The sequence below is a fragment of the Dendrobates tinctorius genome, unplaced genomic scaffold (assembly GCF_039654945.1).
Source record: "Dendrobates tinctorius isolate UK_male_01 unplaced genomic scaffold, ASM3965494v1 ptg000021l, whole genome shotgun sequence".
NCBI classification, from domain to species: domain Eukaryota; kingdom Metazoa; phylum Chordata; class Amphibia; order Anura; family Dendrobatidae; genus Dendrobates; species Dendrobates tinctorius.
The window spans coordinates 43,702,295-43,714,870 of NW_027361689.1; the positions used below are offsets into that span (position 1 = coordinate 43,702,295).

Genomic DNA, 12,576 nt, shown 5'->3' on the forward strand with positions numbered 1-12,576 from the left:
AGGAGGCAGTATTATAGTAATTATATTCCTGTAGATAGGGGCAGTATTATAGTGGTTATATTCTTGTACATAGGAGCAGTATTATAGTGGTTATATTCTTGTACATAGGAGCAGTATTATAGTAGTTATATTCTTGTACATAGGGGGCAGTATTATAGTAGTTATATTTTTGTACATAGGGGCAGTATTATAGTAGTTATATTCTTGAACATAGGGGGCAGTATTATAATAGTTATATTCCTGAACATAGGGGAAGTATTAAAGTAGTTATATTCTTGTACATAGGGGGCAGTATTATAGTAGTTATATTCTTGTACATAGGGGGCAGTATTATAGTAGTTATATTCCTGTACATAGGGGCAGTATTATAGTAGTTATATTCTTGTACATAGGAGCAGTATTATAGTAGTTATATTCTTGTACATAGGGGGCAGTATTATAGTAGTTATATTCCTGTACATAGATGCAGTATTAAAGTAGCTATATTCTTGTACATAGGGGGCAGTATTATAGTAGTTATATTAATGTACGTAGAGGCAGTTTTAAAGTAGTTATATTTATATTCTTGTACATAGGGGGCAGTATTATAGTAGTTATATTCTTGTACATAGGGGGCAGTACTATAATAGTTATATTCTTGTACATAGGAGCAGTATTATAGTAGTTATATTCTTGTACATAGGGGGCAGTACTATAATAGTGATATTCTTGTATATAGGAGCAGTATTATAGTAGTTATATTCTTGTACATAGGGGCAGTATTATAGTAGCTATATTCTTGTACATAGGAGCAGTATTATAGTAGTTATATTCTTGTACATAGGGGGCAGTACTATAATAGTTATATTCTTGTACATAGGGGCAGTATTATAGTAGTTATATTCTTGTACATAGGGGCAGTATTATAGTAGTTATATTCTTGTACATATAGGGCAGTATTATAGCATTAATATTCTTGTACATAGAGGCAGTATTATAGTAGTTATATTCTTGTACATAGGAGCAGTATTATAGTAGTTATATTCTTGTACATAGGGGGCAGTACTATAATAGTTATATTCTTGTACATAGGGGCAGTATTATAGTAGTTATATTCTTGTACATAGGAGCAGTATTATAGTAGTTATATTCCTGTGCATAGAGGCAGTATTATAGTAGTTATTTTCTTGTACATAGGGGCAGTATTATAGTAGTTATATTCTTGTACATAGCAGAAGAATTATAGTAGTTATATTCTTGTACACAGGAGCAGTATTATAGTAGTTATATTCTTGTACATGTACCTAGGGGCAGTATTATAGTAGTTATATTCTTGTACATAGGAGCAGTATTATAGTAGTTATATTCATGTACATAGAGGCAGTATTATAGTAGTTATATTCTTGTACATAGGAGCAGTATTATAGTAGTTATATTCCTGTACAAAGAGGCAGTATTAAAGTAGTTATATTCTTGTACATAGGGGGCAGTATTATAGTAGTTATATTCCTGTACATAGGGGCAGTATTATAGTAGTTATATTCTTGTACATAGGGGGCAGTACTATAATAGTTATATTCTTGTACATAGGGGCAGTATTATAGTAGTTATATTCTTGTACATAGGGGCAGTATTATAGTAGTTATATTCTTGTACATAGATGGCAGTATTATAGCATTAATATTCTTGTACATAGAGGCAGTATTATAGTAGTTATATTCTTGTACATAGGAGCAGTATTATAGTAGTTATATTCTTGTACATAGGGGGCAGTACTATAATAGTTATATTCTTGTACATAGGGGCAGTATTATAGTAGTTATATTCTTGTACATAGGAGCAGTATTATAGTAGTTATATTCCTGTGCATAGAGGCAGTATTATAGTAGTTATTTTCTTGTACATAGGGGCAGTATTATAGTAGTTATATTCTTGTACATAGCAGAAGTATTATAGTAGTTATATTCTTGTACACAGGAGCAGTATTATAGTAGTTATATTCTTGTACATGTACCTAGGGGCAGTATTATAGTAGTTATATTCTTGTACATAGGAGCAGTATTATAGTAGTTATATTCATGTACATAGAGGCAGTATTATAGTAGTTATATTCTTGTACATAGGAGCAGTATTATAGTAGTTATATTCCTGTACAAAGAGGCAGTATTAAAGTAGTTATATTCTTGTACATAGGGGGCAGTATTATAGTAGTTATATTCCTGTACATAGGGGCAGTATTATAGTAGTTATATTCTTGTACATAGGGGGCAGTATTATAGTGGTTATATTCTTGTACATAGGAGCAGTATTATAGTGGTTATATTCTTGTACATAGGAGCAGTATTATAGTAGTCATATTCTTGAACATAGGGGGCAGTATTATAATAGTTATATTCCTGAACATAGGGGAAGTATTAAAGTAGTTATATTCTTGTACATAGGTTGCAGTATTAAAGTAGTTATATTCTTGTACATAGGAGCAGTATTATAGTAGTTATATTCTTGTACATATGGGGCAGTATTATAGTAGTTATATTCCTGTACATAGAGGCAGTATTAAAATAGTTATATTCTTGTACATAGGGGCAGTATTATAGTAATATTCTTGTACATAGGGGGCAGTATTATAGTAGTTATATTCATGTACATAGAGGCAGTATTAAAGTAGTTATATTTATATTCTTGTACATAGGGGGCAGTATTATAGTAGTTATATTCTTGTACATAGGGGGCAGTACTATAATAGTTATATTCTTGTACATAGGAGCAGTATTATAGTAGTTATATTCTTGTACATAGGGGGCAGTACTATAATAGTGATATTCTTGTACATAGGAGCAGTATTATAGTAGTTATATTCTTGTACATAGGGGCAGTATTATAGTAGTTATATTCTTGTACATAGGAGCAGTATTATAGTAGTTATATTCTTGTACATAGGGGGCAGTACTATAATAGTTATATGCTTGTACATAGGGGCAGTATTATAGTAGTTATATTCTTGTACATATGGGCAGTATTATAGTAGTTATATTCTTGTACATAGAGGGCAGTATTATAGCATTAATATTCTTGTACATAGAGGCAGTATTATAGTAGTTATATTCTTGTACATAGGAGCAGTATTATAGTAGTTATATTCTTGTACATAGGGGGCAGTACTATAATAGTTATATTCTTGTACATAGTGGCAGTATTATAGTAGTTATATTCTTTTACATAGCAGCAGTATTATAGTAGTTATATTCTTGTACACAGGAGCAGTATTATAGTAGTTATATTCTTGTACATATACCTAGGGGCAGTATTATAGTAGTTATATTCTTGTACATAGGAGCAGTATTATAGTAGTTATATTCATGTACATAGAGGCAGTATTATAGTAGTTATATTCTTGTACATAGGAGCACTATTATAGTAGTTATATTCTTGTACATAGGGGCTGTTGTTATGAGTTCATTTTCCCCTTCACCATTGAGGTCTGATGAACTCCCTCTTCTGGTGAAGGAAAGTAGTGAGGCTGATTACCAAGCACCTGAGCTGGGAGAGGATGACTGGGCGACGGGGATCTCTGACTGAATATAAGGCAGCCGACGCCCTTCTGCCTTACTGGTGATTTCTCTGTGGAATTCTAGGAGACCAGTCTGATTCCTGCTCCTCAAAAGCTAAGTTTTCTGCTTTGCCTTTTTGCATTTGTGTTTTGGTTTTAGTTTGCCTTGCTTTTCTAGATTCTGCCATTCCCTGCTGGGGTGAGCTGAATTCCTTTTTGCCTTTTTGCTCTGTCTTCAGAAAATACCTGAGTACTGACATAGTCTTTTTGAAGCCTAGCGTCTTCAGGGCCTTTTTCCCTGTCAGTCTGTTGGCTCTTATTTTGATAGGGTTTTTCGCGGATTGCAGACAGCAGCTTTCCTATCCTGTCCTATCTAGTAAGCTTGGGCCCCATCATTTGCTCAGTCTTTCTATCTATGTTATTGTTTTTTCTTCTTGCTTCACCGTCATTATATGTTGGGGGCTGCCTATTGCTTTGGGATCTGCTCTGGGGCAGTTTAGATTTCCCTTTCTGTCTTTAGGCTATTTAGCTCTCCGGCTGTGATCGAGGGGTCTAGGTCACCGTAGGAACCCCCCACGGCTACTGCTAGTTGTTGTTGATAGGTTCAGGGGTCTGCAATCCGATAGCTGCCAACTTCTCTGGTTTTCTGGACTTAGCTAGCATTTCTGTTTTTGCCTCCTACGGTGACTCATTCATAACAGAATCACCAGCCATACCGCAGATCCTAGGCTACTCAATAGCAAGAAAGATTTAAAAAAAAAAAAAGTGTGTTTATTTTTTCCTCTGTATCTCTGAGGCCGTAGGGGGAATTTTTTTTTTCTCTCTCAATGGAGATAAAGCAATTGTCTGATCGTGTGGATCAGCTCGCTGCGGAAGTGCGGGGAATTTCCGCCTACCTTGCTCATTCACATGCTGATGAACCAAAGATCCCTACTCCTGATGTGTTTTTTGGGGATCGGTCTAAATTTTTGAATTTCAAAAATAATTGCAAATTATTTTTTGCCTTGAAGCCTAACTCGTCAGGGAGCTCCGTGCAGCATGTTAAAATTGTCATCTCTTTGCTGTGTGGCGATCCCCAGGATTGGGCGTTTTCATTGAAACCTGATGATCCTAGTCTGACTAATGTGAACGCATTTTTTCAAGCCTTGGGGTTGTTGTATGACGAACCTAATGCTATTGATCAGGCTGAAAAGACCCTGTTGGCATTGAGCCAGGGTCGAGATTCTGCAGAATTGTACTGTCAAAAATTCTGAAAGTGGGCGGTCCTTACTGCCTGGAATGATAATGCCTTGGCAGCTCTCTTTCGGAAGGGTTTGTAAGAAGCCGTAAAAGATACTATGGTGGGACTGCACGAGAGGTGTTGCCACCTGTTGAACAAATGTCTGAACCTATGCAATGTGATAGCGTTTTGTCCAGGGAGCAACGTCAGGAGTTCATAAAGCGTAATAAGCTGTGTTTTTTTTGTGGAAATGCCTCGCATATTATTTCTGTCTGTCCTAAACGAGAGAAACGTTTTGCACACACGTTTTCTGTGGGTGGTGTTCAACCTAAGTTTCTTCTGGCAATTACTCTGATCTGCTCCCTGTCCACATTTTCCGCCAAGGCTTTTGTGGATTCGGGAGCAGCCCTGAACCTAATGGACTTGGATTTTGCTAAACGTTGTGGATTTCCGATGACACCTCTGCGGACGCCTATCCCTTTTAGGGGGATGGATGCTACTCCTTTGGCGAAAAATAAACCTCAGTTTTGGACTCAGGTAGTAATGCGGGTCGCCCCAAACCATCAAGAAAATTGCAGATTTTTGGTGTTGCATAATTTGCATGATACCATTGTTCTGGTGTTTCCCTGGTTGCAAATTCATAATCCAGTTTTGGACTGGAAATCTTTGTCTGTGGTGAGTTGGGGTTGTCGGTGTGCCCTTATAGAGGCTCCAGTTTTTTCCACCTCTCCTCAGTCGCATGATGTTCCTGACTATTTGGCGGACTTTTATGATGTATTTAGTGAGAATGAGTCTGCGTCTTTGCCTCCTCATAGGAGTTATGACTGTGCAATTGAACTGAGCCCGGGGTGTAAATTTCCCATGGGTCGGCTCTTCAATTTATCTGTACCCGAGCACGAGGCTATGCGATCCTATGTTAAGGAGGCGTTGGAGAAGGGTCATATTAGACCATCCTCTTCACCATTAGGTGCTGGGTTTTTTTTCGTGGCCAAAAAGGATGGTTCATTAAGGCCTTGTATTGATTATCGTGCCCTCAACAAAATTACTATTAAATATCAGTATCCGTTACCCCTGATTTCGGATCTATTCTCCAGAGTTAAAGGTGCTTGCTGGTTTACCAAGCTTGACCTCAGGGGGGCGTATAATCTTATCCGCATTAAGCATGGAGATGAATGGAAGACGGCGTTTAATACTCCAGAGGGACATTTTGAGTACCTGGTGATGCCTTTTGGGCTCACTAATGCCCCTTCTGTCTTCCAGTGCTTCATGAACGACATTTTCTGAGACTTTGTGGATAAATTTTTGATTATCTATCTGGATGATATTTTGATCTTCTCCAAAGATTGGGATTCTCATGTGGAACATGTTCGGACGGTGTTCCGGATCTTGAGGGTGAATTCCCTGTATGTCAAAGGATCGAAATGCCTTTTTGGGGTACAGAGGATTTCATTTTTGGGATTTATTTTGTCTCCGTCAACTATTGAAATGGATCCGGCCAAGGTACAGGCCATTTATGATTGGGTTCAGCCCACTTCTTTGAAGGCCCTTCAGAAGTTTTTGGGCTTTGCTAATTTTTATCGGAAATTTATAGCAAAATTTTCTAGTATTGCCAAGCCATTGACTGATCTGACTAAGAAGGGTGCTGATGTGTTGAATTGTTCTCCGGAGGCTGTTTCTTCCTTTCAGGAGCTGAAGCGAAGATTCACTTCTGCCCCGGTTTTGCGGCAACCTGATGTCTCACTCCCGTTCCAGGTAGAGGTGGACGCTTCTGAGATTGGTGCAGGAGCTGTTTTGTCCCAAAAGGATCCTGTAACATTTAAAATGAATCCCTGTGCTTTCTTTTCCCGAAAGTTCTCCCCATCTGAACGTAACTATGATGTGGGGAATCGGGAACTGTTGGCCATGAAATGGGCATTTGAGGAGTGGAGACATTGGTTGGAGGGAGCTAAACATTAAGTCGTGGTCCTCACTGACCACAAGAATTTGATTTACCTGGAGTCGGCCAATCGCTTGAACCCTAGACAGGCAAGATGGGCCTTGTTTTTTACACGTTTTGATTTTGTGGTCTCTTTTCTTCCTGGCACTAAGAATGTCAAGGCTGACGCTCTTTCTAGGAGCTTCTTTGCTGATTCTCCTGTGGTGACCAAGCCTGCTACCATCTTAGGCGAAGGGGTAGTTCTTTCTGCCATCTCGCCCGATTTGAGACGTGCTCTGGAAGAGTTCCAGGAGGACAAACCTGAGCGTTGTCCCAGTGGAAAGTTGTATGTTCCTGACCAGTGGAAGAAGAGAGTGATGTCTGAAGTTCATTGCTCTGCATTGGCTGGTCATCCAGGTATTTTTGGTACTAGAGATCTGGTGAGTCGGTCTTTTTGGTGGCCCGCCTTGTCTCATGATGTCAGGAATTTTGTGCAGTCCTGTGGGACTTGCTCCCGGTCTAAGCCTTGTTCTCGCTCTAGTGGGTTGTTGATGCCTTTGTCAGTCCCCAGGAGGCCATGGACCCATATTTAAATGGATTTCATCTCTGATATGCCTGTCTCTCAGAGAATGAATGTTATTTGGGTGATTTGTGATAGGTTCTCTAAGATGGTTCATCTTGTACCACTCCCTAAGTTGCCATCTTCTTCTGAGTTGGTGCCCCTGTTTTTGCAACAGGTGGTTAGCTTGCATGGGATTCCTGAGAACATTGTATCTGACAGAGGAGTTCAGTTTGTGTCTAGATTTTGGAGGATGTTCTGTTCCAAGCTGGGAATTCAGTTGTCCTTCTCCTCTGCGTTTCACCCTCAGACCAATGGGCAGACGGAGAGAACAAACCAGACCTTGGAGTCGTATTTGAGATGTTTTTTATTTCCGATGATCAGGATGATTGGGTTTCATTTTTGCCCTTGGCCGAATTTGCTTTAAATAATAGAGCTAGTTCTGCCACTTTGATGTCACCTTTTTTTTGTAACTTTGGGTTTCATCCTCGATTTTCTTCAGGGCAGGTGGAGCCTTCTGCCTGCCCAGGTGTTGACACTGTGGTGGAGAGAATGCACCAGATCTGGGACCAAGTGGTGGATAAGTTATCTCTCTCCCAGGAAAAGGCCCAGCGGTTTTCCAACCGACATAGGACCGTTGGTCCCCAGTTTAAGGTGGGTGATGTGGTTTGGTTATCATCAAAAAATTTCGCTATGAAGGTAGCTTCTCCTAAGTTTAAGCCTAGATTTATTGGGCCTTACAAGATTTTGGAGATCATTAATCCGGTCTCTTTTCGATTGGCTCTTCCTGTCACATTTAAAATCCATAATGTGTTTCATAAGTCCTTGTTGAAGAGGTTTGTTGAACCAGTAGTTCCTGGGGTGGCACCTCCGGAACCTGTATTGGTTGAAGGTAACATGGAATATGAGTTAGAGAAGATACTGGATTCCCGTCTGGCTAGACGGAGACTCCAGTATTTGGTTAAGTGGAAGGGTTATGGTCAGGAGGATAATTCCTGGGTCTCTGCCTCTGATATTCATGCCAAAAGATTGGTGCGTGCCTTTCATCGGGCTCACCCTGATCACCCTGGTGGCGTGGATGAGGGTTCGGTGACCCCTCCTCAAGGGGGAGGTACTGTTATGAGTTCACCTGAGCTGGGAGAGGATGACTGGGCGACGGGGATCTCTGACTGAATATAAGGCAGCCAACGCCCTTCTGCCTCGCTGGTGATTTCTCTGTGGAATTCTAGGAGACCAGTCTGATTCCTGCTCCTCAAAAGCTAAGTTTTCTGCTTTGCCTTTTTACATTTGTGTTTTGGTTTTAGTTTGCCTTGCTTTTCTGGATTCTGCCATTCCCTGCTGGGGTGAGCTGAATTCCTTTTTGCCTTTTTGCTCTGTCTTCAGAAAATACCTGAGTACTGACATAGTCTTTTTGAAGCCTAGCGTCTTCAGGGCCTTTTTCCCTGTCAGTCTGTTGGCTCTTATTTTGATAGGGTTTATCGCAGATTGCAGACAGCAGCTTTCCTATCCTGTCCTATCTAGTTAGCTTGGGCCCCATCATTTGCTCAGTCTATCTTTCTATCTGTGTTAGTGTTTTTTCTTCTTGCTTCACCGTCATTATATGTTGGGGGCTGCCTATTGCTTTGGGGTCTGCTCTGGGGCAGTTTAGATTTCCCTTTCTGTCTTTAGGCTATTTAGCTCTCCGGCTGTGATCGAGGGGTCTAGGGCACCATAGGAACCCCCCACGGCTACTGCTAGTTGTTGTTGATAGGTTCAGGGGTCTGCAATCCGATAGCTGCCAACTTCTCTGGTTTTCTGGACTTAGCTAGCATTTCTGTTTTTGCCTCCTACGGTGACTCATTCATAACAGGCAGTATTATAGTAGTTATATTCTTGTATATAGGAGCAGTATTGTCACGGGGTCCTTCTCTGGTATCACACAATCAACAGAGCAAGCGAAGAGTGAACAATCCCAAGACCTTTATTCAGGCAAAAATACGAAAAGGTCCATATTCAGTCCACCACACAAAGGATAAGATAGTCCAGAATAAGAATGCAGTCCAGTATCAGGATAAAATGTTCAGGGAAACGAGATTCCAAAACACTCTAGCACCAGAGGATAAAAATGGGTCCTTCTCTCTGAAATGCAGCCTTTTCACCATCTTGTCTCTACCGGAACTGACTTGTCCAGCTGCCGTTCTTCCCCCCACCCCCTTCCTTGTCCAGGGGTAGTCAAACAAGTTGCCTCCCAGAGGAGAACAAAAGGCCTTAGGGATTAATGCACTACAGGGGGTCATCAAGAGACAGATACAGTGAGGCTGTAGACTTACAATGTAATAAGAAAAACACTATGAAAATAACTGGAATTGTTAAAAATAGGAATATACAAAAAATGACATCCACATAACATATCACACCATCACAACCTCTCCCCCCCCATAATAAGTGAGCAGTGAGCACGCCATGAGGTCTACACAGACCTCTGGCCTGCTCACTTTAGTCCCCATTGCTCAGTTATTTATAATTCCTTGTACAGTGGCAGGGGTAGGCCTGCCTGGGGAGCCTATGGTTCTTCTTGTCGAGACAGTCCATCGGCGTTCTGGTGTTGGCTTCCTCGCTTGTATTGGATGGAGAAGCTGTAGGGTTGTAAGGACAAGCTCCACCGCAGCAATCTTCCCTTGTCCCCTGATACGCGATTCAGCCATGTGAGGGGGTTGTGGTCTGTAACAATTGGAAAGTCTCTGCCATACAAGTAGGGCTGCAATTTTTTTAGCGCCCATACGATGGCAAGGCACTCCTTTTCAATAGTGGCATAGGCAACTTCCCGATCCAGTAGTTTCCGACTGGCAAAAGCAACAGGATGTTCTTCTCCGGTGGCGTTCACTTGGCTAAGTACTGCCCCAATCCCAAAGGTGGATGCATCTGTCTGCACGAGGAACCTGCGTTTATAATCCGGGGCAGCCAAGACAGGAGCAGTGACGAGGGCAGTCTTTAACACTGAAAAGGCATCCTCGCATGCCGTCGTCCACGTCACATTCCTAGGCATGTTCTTGCGGGTCAGGTCGGTTAGGGGCTTGGCCAAGGTGCTGAAATTAGAAACAAATTTGCGATAGTAACCAGCAGTTCCTAAAAACGCAAGTACCTGCTTTTTAGTCTGGGGTCTACACCAGTTGCTAATGGCTTCCACCTTGGCAGGCTCAGGCCTTAGTGTCCCACCCCCTACTCTATGCCCGAGGTACTGCACCTCAGCCATCCCTATTTGGCACTTATCAGGGCGAATGGTCAGTCCTGCAGTAAGGATACAGTCCAGCACTATGCCCAAGTGTTTAAGATGTTCCTCCCAGGTTGTGCTAAAAATGGCGATGTCGTCTAAGTAAGCACAGGCAAATTCCTGACATTGTTGTAACAGTCGATCCACCAGTCTCTGTAAAGTAGCGGGGGCAGTTTTCATCCCAAAGGGCATTCCCAGGAACTCATAAAGCCCAAATGGAGTAATGAAGGCTGAGCGCTCCCGAGCGTCCTCCGTTAGGGGTATCTGCCAGTACCCCTTGCTCAAGTCTAACCTGGTCACAAATTGGGCACTGGCCAGACGATCCAATAGATCATCAATCCTGGGCATGGGATAAGCATCACTCTTGGTGGCATCATTTAGTCGTTTGTAATCAACGCAGAATTGTGTTGTACCATCCTTCTTGGGGACCAGGACGACAGGAGAGGCCCAAGAACTGTGAGATGGCTGAATAACTCCCAGTTGTTTCATCTCCTCCAGTTCGTTCTTTATCATGTCTTGAACAGCCTCTGGAACCCGGTAGGCAGCCTGCTGGATGGGGCGTTGTCCGAGGGTTTCCACATGGTGACTGGTGAGAGTAGTCTTCCCCGGCTTTGAGGAGAAAGCAGCAGCCCTCGGCCTTAGTACGGCGACAATATCGTCCTTTTGTATATCCGATAAATGGGAGCCCAGGGGCACTTGATCCAGTGATCCTCCCGCTTGGGCAACCTGGAGGAGATCTGGGAGATACTCGTCGTCGGCGGTATCACTAGGGGGGTGGCAGACAGCTAGAACAGGCAGAGATCGGTCGTGGTAGTCTTTCAGCATGTTAATGTGGACAGTTTTCTGTCGTCGACCACTAGAGTCCAGGGCAATAACATAGTTGGTGTCATTCATTTTCTTGACAACCTGATAAGGGCCTTCCCACACTGCTTGAAGCTTGTTGGCAGGGGAAGCAGTAATCATGAGCACTTGCTGTCCTTCCATAAATTCCCGGTTCCTGGCATTACGGTCATACCAGGTTTTTTGTCTGGACTGGGCCATTCGCTGATTTCTTTAGCGAAGGTAGCTAGCTGGGCGAGACGGTCTCTGAGCTCTAGAACATAGTGAACGATGGGCATTCCGGTATCTGAGATGTCTCCCTCCAAATGTTCTTTCAGAAGAGTGAGAGGCCCACGGACCTTCCGGCTAAACAGTAGTTCGAAGGGAGAAAACCCTGTGGACTCTTGAGGAACCTCCCGATAGGCGAAGAGATGTGGCAGGTACTTTTCCCAGTCTTTTTCAACGTCAACAGAAGCCCTCAGCATATTTTTTAGGGTTCCATTAAAGCGTTCACATAGTCCGTTGGTCTGCGGGTGGTATGGGGTGGTGCGAATGGCTCGAACACCACAGGTAGGCCATAGGGACTGGACCAGATCTGACATGAACTGAGTGCCTTGATCCAACAATATTTCACTAGGAAACCCTACCCGGGTAAAGATGGTAACAAGGGCCTCGGCTACCTTTACTGCTGTAATACTGGACAGGGCCACAGCTTCAGGATACCTAGTGGCATAATCCACCACGGTCAGGATATATTTTTTCCCTGACCTGCTGGGGTGGGCCAGAGGACCTATGATGTCGACGGCTACACGTTGAAATGGTTCCTCAATTATGGGCAGGGATTGCAGGGGTACCTTATGTCGAGCTCCTGGATGCCGCATTCGCTGGCACACATCACAGGTGCGGCAATAATGGGCTACCGACTGCGAGACGCCCGGCGAGTAAAAACTTTGGTGGAGTCTCTTTTCAGTCGTTTTTCTCCCTTGATGCCCAGCCAAGGGGATGGCATGGGCCAGTTGAAGTAGCTGTGCCCTGTACTTCTGAGGGACAATGAGTTGCCTGGTCGTTGCGTCAGGGTTGCCCTGATCATTGCCCTTTGTTACACGATAATACAGTCCGTTTTCTCGAGTGAAGCCATCCCCATTATCTCCCATGTTCCCAGTTTCTGCCTTTCGCCTAAGGGCTGCTAAGGTAGTGTCACCCACTATTTCTCTCCTAAACTCCTCTCTGTCCCAAGACTCTCCCAATGTAGTAGCAGCGAAAGTATTGCTTACCGACTCTGATG

The 12,576-nt window shown here is 42.7% G+C and overlaps 1 protein-coding gene across 4 annotated transcripts in view; it reads left to right on the plus strand.

The window, feature by feature from the left end:
- LOC141083858 (profilin-4-like) overlaps positions 1-12,576 on the plus strand; it is a 68,641-nt gene that overhangs the window by 8,541 nt on the left and 47,524 nt on the right. The window lies entirely within an intron of this gene.